At 44.3% G+C, this 17,471-nt stretch overlaps 1 protein-coding gene across 1 annotated transcript in view; it reads left to right on the forward strand.

Moving 5' to 3' along the window:
- The window catches only part of elovl2 (ELOVL fatty acid elongase 2), a 288,551-nt gene that overhangs the window by 206,088 nt on the left and 64,992 nt on the right, over nucleotides 1–17,471 (forward strand). The gene's annotated exons all lie outside the window — the stretch shown is intronic.

Genomic DNA, 17,471 nt, shown 5'->3' on the forward strand with positions numbered 1-17,471 from the left:
AATCAAAGACACAGTAACTTGTTTTTACTCTAAAACATACCTATTTTTAAAACACATATTTACCGTGGCGCTTCTGCGTCTTTCTCGAGTGGGCAAACGGACGTGGGTCGCCTTTCTCCAGAGGACATGATTTACTTGTCCCCGGGGGCAACCCTTCCTCCTTACAAGCCGTCAAGCCCATTCTTCCTTCTACTTTCTCAAACTCTAGTTCTTTTCTATGAATCAAGCAGCATTAAAATGAAAGAAAACAAACAAGACACAAGAAAACGAATAGACACAGTAACACAAACAAAGGACGAACCACACACAAGGAGACGAACAGGAGCAGTCAATGTTGGGATCAACAGAATTTTTAGAGTCTTTTGGTTTCCCCCTTCACTAATCGGTATTCCTAATTTGAGGGCGTTTTCTTGCCAACTTGATAGGAGGGTTCTATCTTTTTCCTCCTGACAATATTATCTCCATAATCCAATTAATTCTTTGGCCCTATTGCCTTTATTTTGTTTCCAGATTTTTTCTTGGTTTTTTTTTAGTCACTTCCAAATCTTTTGTCCCCCCTAAGGGCCATTGGTCTCCTAACTTCTTATTTAAGGCTGCCGATAATTGTCTGAAGTCTTTCCCTTTTATCCGGATATCTATCACACAGAACTTGTAATGGACAGGATGGATCACTTGGATTATCTAAACAGTTTCCCATTATCACAAACTATTATCACAAACTATTATCACAAACTATTCTTGAACTGCGTTGTTCACCCCTACAGTCCAAGAGTTAAAATTACTTACAAATTATTATCTGAACCTTAAAATAAACCCTCAGTCATTCTAAAACAACCTGCTTAAGCCTTCAGTCACGACCAACTTTAACTTTAACCTCAGTCCCATCAGCCGTAGTCTAAACTAACCGACTAAACCTGACCTAAAATAAAACTTTAACCTCAGTTCCCATCAGCCGTAGTCTAAACTAACCGACTAAACCTGACCTAAAACTTTAACCTCAGTTCCCCTCAGCCGTAGTCTAAACTAAACGACTAAACCTGACCTTAAAAATAAAACTTAAACCTCAGTCCCATCAGCCGTCCTCTAAAGAAACAGACTGAACCTGACCTAAAGTAAACACCTCAGTTCCCCGCCGGGTAACCTGACTTAACGACATCAGTTCCCAGCCGGGTAACCTGATTTTAACTTAACTAAACTTTAACCTTATTACCCTCAGTCGTACCTACATCGACTGATCCTTGTCTTTCTAATCCGCCAGACTGATCGTTGATCTCGTCCAGACGTTCTTACCGGACCATCAGCGAGTGATCAAACTTTTATCGGACTACGAGACAGGGGAAAACCGACGTGGTCATATATCAACTACTCACATCGGGGGCCCATTTCCTCTCTCTCCGTCCAACACTAGTCTGATTCTGATTTCGCTGATGATCGGCGGTCTTCTGTTGAGATCCCACTTCTGACACCAAAATGTAAATCTGAGTTCTTTTTGCCTTCAGTCTGGTTCAGTAAATATACTGAGTCGGATGTGTAGGTAAAATCAATTACTTTATTAGCCGGCTGAACTACTCTAATACAACGACACTGACTCCATCAGAGTCTGTCGGGTCCACCAGAGTAAGTGTTGTTCGTGATACAGATACTACTGTTTATACATTAAGATTCATGCTACACCCCCTTGTTTAACCAATCAGTGTGGTACAATTTAAATTTCAACCAGGTGATAACGTGGAGTACATTTGTTACTGAGGTTAACAATACCCTCTATTCTCAATACATACTTGTTACTAACATAATATTGTTTTGCATCAGCAAGATAAAAGAAAACAGACAAGCAAGATAATTAGCAAAAGCAGAGGTATGAGAAACAACATTCTGGTTTCGCTTCCCACAATTGTCATGAGTCCTGTGATCCTGTTATCTTTATCAAGTTGCAGCCTGCAGTAACACCAAGCAGTAGTCGTATCATATACGAGGGGCCGTATATTCCTTATCATCACTCACACAGGGATGGACAGCATGTTTCACAGGAGTCCATTTGTTTCAAACCACAGGGAGTCACACAATCAGGCCATAAAAGAACCGATGTCCTTGCAATTACCAGTGTCGGCTAGTCTTTGCAATCTCACACTCTCTGCCTTTACTTTTAACTATTTCATTGTGGTTTCTGCCACTTGAAATCAAAGCTTAGCAAAGCTACTATTCCTAACTTGGCTATATTTCCCATTAAGCGTAGGGCCATGCCTTTCTGCTCACTTCCACAAACTTACTATCAGAAGTGTGCATGGACATCATGGATGCTATTTTAAAATATGCCTCAAACTTTTCCACTTTATTTTTTCTTCTGCTCTTTTCTGTCTCTATTTGCATGTGTGTATCACGTGTGCATGCTAGCGTGGGCACATGGAGTATCCGTAGGCGTTAACCAAATTAAAGTTTAATAAATTTCAACTTTTCTTCTTTAAACCTGAGAAAGCTTGTTTGTGCTGGTTTCTTTGCCTTATAATTGGAAAGCAGTGAACAAGGATGCTACAAGGCAGCACAGTGGCACAGTGGTTAGCACAGCAGCCTCACAGCTCCGGCAACCCGAGTTCAATTCTGGGTACTGCCTGTGCGGAGTTTGCAAGTTCTCCCTATGACCGCGTGGGTTTTCGTCGGGTGCTCCGGTTTCCTCCCACAGGCAAAGACTTGCAGGTTGATAGGTAAATTGGCCATTATAAATTGCCCCTAGCATAGGTAGGTGGTCGGGGAATATAGGGAAGGTGGGGATGTGGTAGGAATATGGGATTAGTGTCGGATTAGTATAAATGGGTGGTTGATGGTCGGCACAGACTTGGTGGGCCGAAGGGCTGTATCTCTAAATAAAACTTTAGATGGCCTCATTTTGCCCAATAAATAGCCTAATTTCTGCCCCCACTTACAATGGTGGATTTCCTCAGCAAGAGGAAGTAAAAATTAGTACAACTTGGAGAGTTTTTTTCACACTGTTTCATAGTACTGAAGTGGGAGAGTAAGCTACCATCTCCTGTAACTACAGACAAAGTAATTAGATTGGCTAAGACATTCCTTTAAGTGCTTTTTGTTTATTGTTCTTCAGGCTAGTGGCCTTTTATCAATCATGTTATAGTTTTACGGCATTAATTTGCATTGTTACGACCAGGTGAGAAAGAGGTCTAGGGATCCCTTTCAGCTTCACCTGGCCTTACTGTAACAGGGTTTAATTTTTAAACACACCGTTTTTTTTTGCTTCCCCTTGGTGAATCCTTGTTCACTGCTTTCCAATTATAAGACAAAGAAACCAGCACCAACAGGCTTTCTCAGGTTTAAAGAAGAAAAGTTGAAATTTATTAAACTTTAATTTGGTTAACGCCTATGGATACGCAACGCGCCCAGGCTAGCATGCACACATGATACACACATGCAAATAGAGACAGAAAAGAGCAGAAGAAAAAATAAAGTGGAAAAGCTTGAGGCAATATCTGAAGAGTTGTTGTTCGGGTTCGTCGAGCTCACTGTCGAGTCCTTGAGTGTAGGTAGATCTTGCTTTTCGTTGGGACCCTGTATTCCTCTTAAACCTTGGAAATTATTCAGCAGGTCTGGCAGCATCTGTGGAGAGAGAAGCAGAGTTAATGTTTCAAGGTGGCCTGAAACGTTAATTCTGCTTCTCTTTCCACAGATGCTGCCAGACCTGCTGAGTATTTCCAGCATTTCTTGTTATTATTTCAGATTTCCCGCACCTGCAGTATTTTGCTTTTATTCTTCTTAAACCTTGTTTGCTGTAGGAGACTTTTCTGTCTTGGGGTTCATGTGTCTTCAGTGGATTCAGAGGCTTGTGAGAAAGAGATGGGCGTAGACTGGAGAGAGATCTCTGTCCAGGAGTGAACAACTTTCTGCCCAAACTGTTGGTACAAATTCAAAAAACTCAGGTTAGTCATGCGACTAGCTGGTTTGCCCATGTCCATTTGTGTATTCGGTCATCTTAGCAGTCAACCTGGAATGCGAGCTCCCCCACCTTCAACGTCTGGTGATCAAAAGTCCATTGTGGGTTGAGTGTGTCAGGGAATAGCTGCTTTATCCTTTCAAACACTGTCTGTTAATATGCAAAGGTCCCTTCTAGCGATGGCCGATCTGTTCAACAGGTCCTCCCCTCACTCCAGTTACAGTTTGAAATCAATGTTCATGACAAAATTAATGTGCCTCATTCTTGGCAGGTGGGGGCCTAGCATGACAATATTAAACATTTCCAAGGTTTGTACATACATAATACAAACTAAAATATTCTTCCAGATGCAATAGGTTTTCCAATTAATCCTGCAATGTTTCAAAACCTCTATGAATGAGGAAATAAGCCTTTGCACTGCAAATTTTCAAATAAAATAAGAAACTCCAGATAGTGAACAATATTTGCATAGAGACAAACTGAACAGATATATTGATTGGATCAGTTTGGGTTTATTTTCTGTGTAGTTTCCTGCTGTTTTAAGATATATTAATGTTTTGTGACTGTGTACATTCATAACACTACAGCTTACGTCAGGATGGTAGGGTAGCTTGTATGGTGAGTGGGATGGAGGGATAGAAAATGTTGCTTCACCAATGCCACCTATAGGCATCCAGCATCACTCAAAGGGCAGGTACACTCTAGCTGCAGACAGCAAGCGTGAAGGTCTGAAATGGCTGGAAAATGTACAGAGAGAGCACCTAGACTCTCAGATGTACCTTTAGAGGCCCTGATGCAGGCTATCAACAGGAGGAGAGAGGCTGGGAATTCTGTCTCCCCAATGCCTGTCCACCATCTACAAGGTACAAGTCAGGAATGTGATGAAATACTCTGCACTGGCCTGGATGGGTGCAACTCCAACAACACTCAAGAAGCTCGACACCATCCAGGAAAAAGCAGCCTGCTTGACTGGCACTCCATCTACCACCTTCAACATTCACTCCCTTCACCACCGCGCACAGTGGCAGCAGTGTGTACAAGATGCACTGCAGCAACTCATCTCACTTTCTTCAACAGCACCTTCCAAACCTTTACCACCTAGAAGGACAAGGGCAACAGATGCATGGGAACACCACCACCTGCAAGTTCTCCTCCAAGCCACACACATCCTGACTTGGAACTACATCACCCGTTCCTTCACTTTCGCTGGGTCAAAGTCCTGGAACTCCCTTCCGAACAGCACTCTTGGTGTACCTGCACCCCAAGGACTGCAGTGGTTTGAGTAGGCAGCTCACGATCACTTTCTCAAGGGCAATTAGGGATGAGCAATAAATGCTGACCTAGCCAGTGATGCCCACATCCCATGAACAAATAAAAACAAATGTTGCCTCTGATTCTGTGGTGGGAAAAGTATTGGAAAAAATTCTGAGGAACAGAATAAATCTTAATTTAGAAAGAAAGACGATCAGCACAGATTTGTTAAGGGAAGGTTGTACCTGATTAAAATAACTGAATTTTTTGAGGGGCTAACAAGGAGAGTAATGCATTTAATGTAGTCTATATGGATCTTAGCAAGGCTTTTGATATGGTCCCACATGGCAGACTGGTCACAAAAGTAAAAGCCCACGGTACCAAGCAAAGTGGCAAGTTGGATCCGAAATTGGCTCTGAGGCAGGAAGCAAAGGGTAATGGTCGATGGGTGTTTTTGTGACTGTAAGGCTGTTTCCAGTGGGGTTCTGCAGGGCTCAGTATTGGTCCCTTTTTGTAGTATATATCAATGATTTGGACTTCACAGAATTCTAGAATTGTTACAGTGCAGAAGGGGGCCATTGACCCATCGTGTCTATACCAGCACTCCAAAAGAACAATTCACTCAGTTCCATTTCCTTGCCTTCTCCTGTAACCCTGCACAATCTTCCTTTTCATATAACAATCTAATTCCCTTTTGAATGCTTCAATTGAACCTGTCTCCACCACAGTCTTAGGCAGCACATTCCAGACCTTAACCACTCTCTACGTGAAAATGTTTTTCCTCATATCACTTTTGCTTCTCTTACCAAATACTTTAAATCTGTGCCCTCTCGTTCTCGATCCCTTCATGAGTGGGAACAGTTTCTCTCTATCTACTCGGTCCAAAACCTTATTATTTTGAATACCTTTATCAGTTCACCTCTCAGCCTTCTCTTCTCCAGGGAAAACAGTCCTAACTTCTCCAATCTATCTTCATAACTGAAGTTCCTCATCCCTGGAATCATTCTCGTGAATTTTTTCTGTACTCTCTCCAATGCCCTCACGTCTTTCCTAAAGTGTGGCGCCCAGAACTGGATGCAGTACTCCAGCTGAGGCCGAACTAGTGTCTTACTCAAGTTCAACATAACTTCCTTGCTCTTATACTCTACGCCCCTATTAATAAAGCCCAGGATACCGAATGCTTTATTAACCGCTCTCTCAACCTGTCCTCCCACCTTCAATGACTTTTGCACATATACACCTAGGTCCCTCTGCTCCTGCACCCCCTTTAGAATTGTACCCTTTATTTTATATTTTCTCTCCATGTTCTTCCTACCAACATGAATCACTTCACATTTCTCTGCATTGAACTTCATCTGCGACCTGTCTGCCCATTCCACCAACTTGTCTATGTCCTTTTGAAGTTCTACACTATCCTCCTCACAGTTCACAATGCCTGAATGTAGGAGGTATGATTAAGAAGCTTGGAGATGATACAAAAATTGGCCATGTGGTTCATAATGAAGAAGAAAGTTGTAGACTACAGGAAGGTATCAATGAGCAGGGCAGAACAATGGCAAATGGAGTACAATGCGGAGAAATGTGAGGTAATGCATTTGGGGAAGGAAAACAAGGTAAATAGTAAGATACTAAGAAGTACTGAGAAACAGAGGGATCTTGGGAGTGCTTGTCCACAGACACCTGAAGGTGGCTGGACAGGGAGATAGGTGTTCAAGGAGGATACACAGGAAATAGGAGCAGGAGTAGGTCATTCGGCCCCTCGAGCCTGCTCTGCCATTCAACTAGATCATGGCAGATCTTCTACCTCAACAACATTTTCCTGCACTATCCCCATATTCCTTGATATCTTTAATGTCTAGAAATCTATCGATCTCTGTTTTGAACATACTCAATGACTGAGCCTCCACAACCCTCTGGGGTAGAGAATTCCAAAGATTTACCACCCCATGAGTGAAGAAGTTCCCCCTCATCTCAGTCCTAAATGGCCTACTTCTTATGCTGAGACTGTGTCCCCTGGTTCTAGACCCCCCAGCCAGGGGAAACATTCTTCCTGCATCAACCCTGTCGAGCCTTGTAAGAATTTTGTATGCTTCAATGAGATCACAGAATCACAGAATAATACAGTGCAGAAGAGGCCCTTCGGCCCATCAAGTCTGCACCGATGCATTAAAGACACCTGACCTGTCTACCTAATCCCATTTGCCAGCACTTAGCCCATAGCCTTGAATGTTATGACGTGCCAAGTGCTCATCCAGGTACTTTTTAAAGGATGTGAGGCAACCCGCCTCTACCACCCTCCCAGGCAGGGCATTCCAGACCATCACCACCCTCTGGGTAAAAATGTTCTTCCTCAAATCCCCCTTAAACCTCCTGCCCCTCACCTTAAACTTGTGTCCTCTCGTAACTGACCCTTCAACTAAGGGGAACAGCTGCTCCCTATCCACCCTGTCCATGCCCCTCATAATCTCGTACACCTCGATCACCTCTCATTCTTCTGAACGCTAAAGAATATAGGCCCAGTCTCCTCAATCTCTCCTCATAGGATAATCCCACTATTCCACAAATCAGTCTGGTGAAACTTTGTTGCAGGCCGCCTTTTGTTTTGCCTGCCGCCGCTCCCAGCGGCAGGAGAAGAAAATCAGCCCAAAGTATTTGTTTGGTTTCGCTGCTGTTTCATTATTCAAAGAACAAAGAACAGTACAGCACAGGAACAGGCCATTCGGCCCTCCAAGCCTGCGCTGATCATGATGCCTGTCTAAACTAAAACCTTCTGCACTTCTGGGTCCGTATCCCTCTATTCCCATCCTATTCATGTATTTGTCAAGATGCCTCTTAAACGCTGCGATTGTACCTGCTTCCACCACCTCCCCCGGCAGCAAGTTCCAGGCACTCACCATCCTCTGTGTAAAGAACTTGCCTTGCACATCCCCTCTAAATTTTGCCCCTCGCACCTTATACCTATGTTCCCTAGTAACTGACTCTTCCACCCTAGGAAAAAGCTTCTGGCTATCCACTCTGTTCATGCCACTCATAACTTTGTAAACCTCTATCATGTCACCCCTCCACCTCCGTCGTTCCAGTGAAAACAATCCGAGTTTATCCAACCTCTCCTCATAGCTAATACCCTCCAGACCAGGCAACATCCTGGTAAACCTCTTCTGTACCCTCTCCAACGCCTCCACATCCTTCTGGTAGTGTGGCGACCAGAATTGTACGCAATATTCTAAGTGTGGCCGAACTAAAGTTCTGTACAGCTGCAGCATGACTTGCCAATTTTTATACTCTATGCCCTGACCGACAAAGGCATGCATGCCGTATGTCTTCTTGACTACCTTATCCACCTGCATTGCCACTTTCAGTGATCTGTGGATCTGTACACCCAGATCTCTCTGCCTGTCAATACTCCGAAGGGTTCTGCCATTTACTGTATACTTCCCACCTGCATTAGACCTTCCAAAATGCATTACCTCACATTTGTCCGGATTAAACTGCATCTGCCATTTCTCCGCCCAAGTCTCCAACCGATCTGTATCCTGCTGTATCCTCTGACAATCCTCATCACTATGAGGTGAGGTGAGGTACCGAAAGACTGGAGGATAGCTAATGTTGTGCCTTTATTTAAGAAGGGCAGCAGGGATAAGCCAGGGAACTACAGGCTGGTGAGCCTTACATCAGTGGTGGGAAAGTTATTGGAAGGGATTCTGAGAGACAGGATTTATATGCATCTGGAACGACATGGTCTGATTAGGGATATTCAGCATGGCTTTGTGCGTGGGAAATCATGTCTCACGAATTTGATTGAGTTTTTCGAGGAGGTGACCAAGAGGATTGACGAGGGCAGGGCGATGGAAGTTGTCTACATGGACTTTAGCAAGGCCTTTGACAAGATCCCGCATGGTAGGCTGGTCCAGAAGGTTCGAAAACATGGGATCCAGGGTGAGCTAGCAAATTGGATACAAAATTGGCTTGGTGATAGGAGGCAGAGGGTGGTAGTGGAGGGTTGTATTTCAGATTGTAGGCCGGCGACCAGTGGTGTGCTGCAGGGATCGGTGCTGGGCCCTCTGTTGTTTGTCATATATATTAATGACTTGAACGTGAATGTAAGGGGCATGATTAGTAAGTTTGCAGATGACACCAAAATTGGTGATATAGTGGACAGTGAAGGAGGTTGTCTAAGGTTACAACAGGATATAGATCAACTGGGAAAGTGGGCAAGGGAGTGGCAAATGGAATTTAACACAGACAAGTGTGAAGTGATGCATTTTGGGAAATTAAACCAAGGCAGGACATAAACAGTGAATGGCAGGGCCCTGGGGAGTGTTGTTGAGCAGAGAGACCTTGGGGTGCAAGTACATAGTTCCCTGAAAGTGGCAACACAGGTAGACAGGGTGGTGGAGAAGGCGTATGGCATGCTTGCCTTCATCCGCCGAGACATTGAGTACAAGAGTTGGGACGTCATGTCACAGTTGTACATAACGTTGGTTAGGCCGCATTTTGAGTACTGTGTGCAGTTCTGGTCACCGCACTACAGGAAAGATGTGATTAAGCTAGAGAGGGTGCAGAAAAGATTCACAAGGACGTTGCCTGGTTTGGAGGGCTTGAGTTATAAAGAGAGATTGGATAAGCTGGGTCTGTTTTCCCTGGAGCGAAGGAGGCTAAGAGGGGACATGATAGAGGTATATAAAATTATGAGAGGCGTAGATAGGGTAGATAGCCAGAGTCTGTTTCCCATGATAGGGGTGAGTAAAAGTAGAGGGCATAGATTTAAGGTGAGAGGGAGGAGTTTTAGAGGGGATCAAAGGGGTAAATTTTTCACACAAAGAATAGTGGGTATCTGGAATGAGCTGCCTGAGGAGGTGGTGGAGGCAGGAACAGTAGCGACATTTAAGAGGCATCTGGACAGGCACTTGAATGAGCAAGGCATAGAGGGATATGGAATTAATGCAGGCAGGTGGGATTAGTATAGGTAGGCATTATGGTCAGCATGGACACGGTGGGCTGGAGGGTCTGTTTCTATGCTGTACGACTCTTTGACTCTGTGACTATCCGCAGCTTCACCAACATTTGTGTCGTCCGCAAACTTACTAATCAGACCAGCTACATTTTCATCCAAATTATTTATATATACTGCAAACAGCAAAGGTCCCAGCATTGATCCCTGCGGAACACCACTAGTCACAGCCCTCCATTCAGAGAAGCACCCTTCCACTGCTACCCTCTGTCTTCGATGACCGAGCCAGTTCTGTAACCGTCTTGCCAGCTCACCTCTGATCCCGTGTGACTTCACCTTTTGTACCAGTCTGCCATGAGGGAACTTGTCAAAGGCTTTACTGAAGTTCATGTAGACATTATTAATAGACATTATTCCCCATTATAAATTCTCCTGTCTCTGCCTGTAATGGGCCCACATTTGTCGTTGCTAATCTTTTCCTTTTTACATACATATAGAAGCTTTGACAGTCTGTTTTTATATTTCTCGCTAATTTACTTTCATATTATATATTCTCTTTATCAGTTTCCTTGTCCTCCTTTGCTGACTTCTAAAATGCTTCCAATCCTCAGGCTTATTACTTTTTTAGGCAACTTTTAAAGCCTCTTCCTTTGATATAATACAATCTTGAACTTCTCTTGTTAGCCATGGTTGGATTACTTTTTCTGTTGGGTTTTTGTGCCCTAAAGGAATCTCAGTTTGTTTTAAAACATGTCGTAATTCTTTAAATGCCAGCCATTGCCTGTCTACCATCATACCTTTTAATGTAGTTTCCCAATCTACCAGAGGAACACAAGAAATAGGAGCAGGAGTAGACCATATGCCCCATCGAGCCTGCTCCGCCATTCAAAACGATCATGGCTGATCTTAGGTTCCAACTCCACTTTCCCGCCCGCTCGCCATACCCCTTGATTCCCTGAGAGACCAAAATCTGTCTATCCCAGCGATTCCCAACCCTTTGAGTGAAGTATTTTCTCCTCACCTCAGTCCTAAATGATCGGCCCCTTAACCTGAGACTGTACCCCTGTGTTTTAGATTCCCCAACCAGCAGAAATAATGTTTGGAATTTTACCTACCTTAATCTGATCTGTTCGGAGGCGTCCGGGTGGTAAAATGGCATCCGATGACATTGGGTCGGGTCACCGGCGCCATCACACACAGACGCCATTTTACGATCCAGGAAGTCGGGCGCGATCGAGTCGCCGCTCGCACGCCCGACCGCAAGTTATTTCAAGGCACTTAAAGCAATTGAGAAGCCAATTGACTGGAAATTTGCGTGGCCATTTGATTTTACGGCCGTAAATCAGGTCACTAATCGTGTCAGAGACCCGGCAGCTTTAAAAGGGTGGAAGGCAGGCAATCAGTGTGGGTGTTGGAGGTAAAGTTTTTGGTGTTGCTTATCTGTAAGAGTTTTTGTGTGTCATATGAATTTTGACATTTGTAGCTTGTGCAGAGGGCTCCATCTGAGTCTGACTCACTGCAGCTCCGGAACTATCTGTCCTGAGTCAGTGAGTGGAAGGAAGGGGGTTGTGTGTGCCTGTCCTGACAGGTAGAGCTTAAGAGATTTAATCATTGAATCTGGTAACCAGTCCAACGATGGGAATTGTGCATTTTGGAGGCAGCACTTCAGAGGAGGAGGACAATGCCCCAATCAGGGACAGAAGGACAACTGGGCATGGGCAAGCACAATCAGCTCACAATCATTGCTGGTTTCCACCTTGCATCGTTAGGACAGACTGACCCTTCCCGGACACATTCACAATGAGATTAATGAGGAGTACCCCTTACCCGGGCAGAACGAAGCAGGTCATTGAGACACTTCGGCACTGGAGCCATGACCTCCTCGGCGACCTCCAGCCAGGCCCTCTTGGTCACTTCTGTGGGCCTTCTTCAGCCCTCGGCGTTGAATAATATGTCACACCTCGCCTCCACCGCCTGGAGGACCTGCAGAGATTCCTCTGAGAATCTGGGGGCTTTGGTGAACCTTCTCCCCTCCATCGTTCTGGATTTCTTTTGCAAATGTTTGACCCTTTCCTGCCCCTGGGCACTGTCACTCTTCCTTCACTTCTTCATTTTCCAGTCAGCTGGTCGCCTCGGCAGTTACACTCACAACTCCTCCTCTGCTGTATTCCCCTGAGCATCTACTCCATTGTATTGCTGTCTGCCTTTTTAAAGGGCTGGCATTGGCCACGTCCCCAAACCTACTGATTCAGCTGGCCACGCCCACTATCGGGTGCCGAATATGCTGAGGGGCCGCTAATTGGCAGCCCCGTGCATGATGCCGGTGGGCGGGCAGCGCGCAGTGGATTTGGTTTACTCGGCCGCTTCCGACCTGGCTGCCCCGGAGTCGTCGGCAGCCAATCAAATTCCGGCCAATTTCTCAGTGTCTACCCTATCCAGCCCCTTTAGAATCTTATATGTTTCAATGAGATTAACTCTCATTCTTCTGAACTCCAGAGAATACAGGGCAGCACAGTGGCGCAGTGGTTAGCACCGCAGCCTCACAGCTCCAGCGACCCGGGTTCAATTCTGGTACTGCCTGTGTGGAGTTTGCAAGTTCTCCCTGTGTCTGCGTGGGTTTTCTCCGGGTGCTCCGGTTTCCTCCCACAAGCCAAAAGACTTGCAGGTTGGTAGGTAAATTGGCCATTATAAATTGCCCCTAGTATAGGTAGGTGGTAGGGAAATATAGGGACAGGTGGGGATGTGGTAGGAATATGGGATTAGTGTAGGATGAGTATAAATGGGTGGTTGATGGTCAGTACAGACTCGGTGGGCCGAAGGGTCTGTTTCAGTGCTGTATCTCTAAAACTAAAAAGCTAATTTACTTCGCCCCTCATCATGGGACAACCCCCTCACCCCAGGGACCAATCTAGTGAACCTTTGCTGCACTCCCTCCAAAATGCAAGTGTATCCTTTCTTAAATGTGGAAACTGTCATGCTAGACCTGCACTTGCCAAGAATGAGGCATATTAAATTTGTCATATGAACATTGATTTTAAACTGTTGCTAGAGCGAGGAAATGACTTGTTAAACAGATCAGCCGTGGCTGGAAAAAAACATTTGCTAACTAACAGACAGTGCTTGGAGGGACAAAGGGGTTATTCCCTGCTCCAGTTTAACCCACAATTGACTTTGAGCACCAGACATTGAAGATGAGGGAGCTCAAATTTCAGAATGACTGCTGGGATGGCATAATTCACAAACAGACGTGGTCAGACCAGTGAGTCACATGACTAAATTGCTTGGCAACCTCGTTTTTAAAAATTATACAAAGAGTTTGAACTGACAAAGACTGTTTGCCCGTGGAATGAGAAGACCTCTCCTATCTGTTCCCATCTCTTTCTCACAAGCCTCTGGACCCACTGAGGACACATGAACTTCAAGAGAGAAAAGTCTCCTATATCGAACCAGGTTTAAGAAGAATATTGGACCCCAACGAAAAGCAAGACCTACCTAGAATCAAGGACTTTACAGTGAGCTCAAAGAACAGTAACTAAACCATCTTCAGATATTGTCTCAAACTTTTCCACTTCATTTATTCAGCTCTTTTCTGTCTCTATTTGCATATGTGTATCGCGTATGCATGCTAGCATGGGCATGTCGCGTATCCTTAGGCGTTAACCGAATTAGAGTTTAAGTTTAATAAAGTTCAACCTTTTTTCTTTAAACCTGAGAAAACCTGTTTGGCTAGTTTCTTTGCTTTATAATTGGAAGTTAGTGAACAAGGATTCACTAAGGGGGAACTAAAAAAACAGTGTGTTTAAAAATTAAACCCTGTTACGGTAAGACCAGGTGAAGGCTGAGAGGGAACCCTAGACCCCTTTCTCACCTGGCTGTAACAGAAATTTGGGGGCTACCATCCTGTATTTTACTCAGAGAAATGAGAGAATTAGAAGTGGGAAGCCTAATTGTTCCCAATCAAAAAAGAGCAAGGTTTGAATACAGGTTTTCTTGTCGTTGTGTGTGCTAGAATACTAACATGTCTGCAACTGAAGCCAGTAGCTCCCCAAGCTGGGGTAAAGTAACTTGGAGTAAGTTAAAAGCACTGTCTGTGGAGGAGTTGAGAAAAATGGCTGAGCAGTGTGGGAGCACTGAACATGGCAAGGCTAGAAAGTCTGAACTCCTAAGACTAGTGGCTAACTGTTTTTCCCTTGAATCTGAACAAGCAGAGACAGGGTTAAAAGCAGACTCCGACAGGGTATTGTTCGCAAAGATACAATTGGAACAAAGGAAACTTGAATTTGAGGAAAGGGAAAAAGAGAGAGAGGGAGTAAAGAGAAAGAAAGAGCCTTCCAGAAGGAACGTGAAGACAAAGAGAGGGAGTAAAGAGAAAGAACCTTCCGGAAGGAATGCGAAGAAAGAGAGCCGAAGCAGCTTGAGTTAACTAGGGGATGACAGAGTAACCCCAGGGCTTGGTATGGAATTGTTAAAACTATCTCAACTAATCCCAAAATTCAATGAGGAAAATGTGGAAGCGTTTTTTTGTGTCCTTTGAGAAACTGGCAAGGCAGCTAAAATGGCCACCTGAGACCAGGCCTCCCTTATTACAAAGCAAGCTAACCGGAAAAGCCCATGAGGTTTATTCCCTGTTGCCAGATGAAAGTTCATCAAATTATGAACTGACAAAACATGCTATCCTCGGGGCATATGAATTGGTACCCGAAGCCTACTGCCAAAAGTTGAGAATTCTCAAGAAGCAAGCTACTCAAACTTATTTGGAGTTTGAAAGAAGTAAGCCTTTTGAACAGTGGTTGAGGGCTTCTCAGCTATGAGAATCTCAGAGAAGCAATTCTGATAGAGGAATTTAAACACTCTCTCCCACTCTCATAAAGACCCATGTAGAGGAGCAGCGGGTTCAGAGAGCCCAGCAAGCGGCTGTTCTGGCTGATGAGTTTGCTTTAATTTATAAGTTGGCTTCACAGGGGGAACCTTTCCTCGTCACCCCCACAAATCCGAAAAGGACAAAGGGTTGGAAGGTGATAGGAGTCCAAGTAATCCTGGGAGAGAAAGAAAAGCAGGAGACACAGGGGGGCCTCCTCCAGCCAAAAAGCAAGGTGCTGTGAGCAAGAGTAAGACCCGGAGACCTGTGTGCTTACATTGTAATAAGGCAGGTCATCTAAAGGCTGACTGCTGGAAACTATAGGGAAAACCTGTAGGGTTAATCAGGGCACACCTGTACAATTGCAGCAATACTTCATTATTCCTGTACTCCAATCCCCTTGCAATAAACACCAACATGCCATTTGCCTTCCTAATTGCTTGTTGTACCTTCATGTTAACTTTCTGTGTTCCTTGTACATGCACGTCCAAGTCTCTTTGAACATCAGCACTTACAAGTTTCCCACCTTTTGAAAAATATTCTGCTTTTCTTTTCTTATGACCAAAGTGCATAACTTCACACTCCCTTACATTATACTCCATCCGCCATCTTGTTGCCCACTCATTTAACCAGTCTATATCTCTTTGCAGCCTCTCTGTGTCCTCCCCACAGCTTACCTTTCCACCTACCTTTGTATCATCAGCAAACTTAGATACATCACTGTCTCTCTTTTATCTCAGTCATTAATATAGATTGTAAATAACTGAGGCCCGATCACTGATCCTTGTGGCACTCCATTGTTTACTGCCTGCCAACTTGAAAATGCCTCATTTATGCCCACTCATTGCTTCCTGTCTGTTAACCAATCTATCCATGCTGATATATTACCCCCAACTCCATGAGCCCTTGCCAATTAACCTTTTGTGTGGCACCTTATCGAATGCCTTTTGGAAATCCAGGTATACTACATCTACTGGTTCCCCTTTATCCTCTTTTACCACAGCCAGCTTGCCCCTCATACCTTTATAGTGTCCATTGTTTAGATTTAAGACCCTAATTTTGGGTTGAACTACACCACTGTCAAACTTAAAGTAAAATTCCGTTATATTGCGGTCATTCTTACCTAAAGGCTCCTTTACAACAATATTATTAATTAGCTCTTTCTCATTGCACAATACCAGATCTAAAATAGCCCGTTCTCTAGTTGGTTCCTCAACATTCTGTTCTAGAAAACCATCTCGTATACATTCCAGGAATTCATCCTCCACAACATTCGTGCTAATTGGGTTAACAGGACTACCCACCTCCTTTTCTTTTTTTCCTATCCTTCCTAAATGTTGAATACCCTTGAACGCCACACCTGGAATATGGTGTGTAGTTTTGGTCTCCTTATCTGAGGAAGGATGTTCTTGCTATGGAGAAATGGTGTTGGGGAAATTGATGGGATTGAAGTCCAATAAGTCCCCAGGGCCTGATAATCTACATCCCAGAGTACTTAAGGAAGTAGCCCTAGAAATAGTGGATGCATTGGTGGTCATCTTCCATGATTCTATAAACTCTGGAACAGTTCCTACAGATTGGACGGTAGCTAATGTAACCCCACTATTTAAAAAGGGAGGTAGAGAGAAAACAGACCAGTCAGTCTGATGTCGGCTGTGGGGAAAATTCTGGAGTCCATGATCAAAGATTTTATAGCAGAGCACTTGGAAAACAGTGGTAGAATCAGAGAGAGTCAGTATGGATTTACGAAAGGGAAATCATGCTTGACAAATCTACTAGAATTCTTCAAGGATGTAATTAGTAGAGTTGATGAGGGACAGCCAGTGGATGTGGTTTATTTGGACTTTCAGAAGGCTTTCGACAAAGTTCCACATAAGAGATTAGTGTGTAAAATTAAAGCTTATGGGATTGGGGGTAGTGTATTGCGATGGATAGAAAATTGGTTGGCAGACAGGAAACAAAGAGTAGGAATAAACGGGTCTTTTTCTGAATGGCAGGCAGTGACTAGTGGGGTACCGCAGAGATCGGTGCCAGGACCCCAGCTATTCACAATATATATTAATGATTTAGATGTGTGAATGAAATGTAATACACCAAATTTGCAGATGATACAAAACTGGGTGGGAGGATGAGTTGTGAGGAGGATACAGAGAGGCGTCAGTGTGATTTGGACAATTTGAGTGAGTGTGCTAATGCATGGCAGATGCAGTATAATGTGAGGTTATCCACTTTGGTTGCAAAAACAGGAATGCAGATTATTATCTGAACGGCTATAAACTGAGAGAGAGGAATATGCAGCGAGACTTGGGTGTTCTCGTACACAAGTCGCTGAAGGTAAGCATGCAGGTGCAACAGGCAGTAAAAAAGACAAATGGTATGTTGGCCTTCATAGCGAGAGGATTCGAGTACAGGAGTAGGGATGTCTTGCTGCAATTATACAGGGCCTTGGTGAGGCCACACCTGGAATATTG

Source organism: Heterodontus francisci, chromosome 2 (genome assembly GCF_036365525.1).
Source record: "Heterodontus francisci isolate sHetFra1 chromosome 2, sHetFra1.hap1, whole genome shotgun sequence".
NCBI classification, from domain to species: Eukaryota; Metazoa; Chordata; class Chondrichthyes; order Heterodontiformes; family Heterodontidae; genus Heterodontus; species Heterodontus francisci.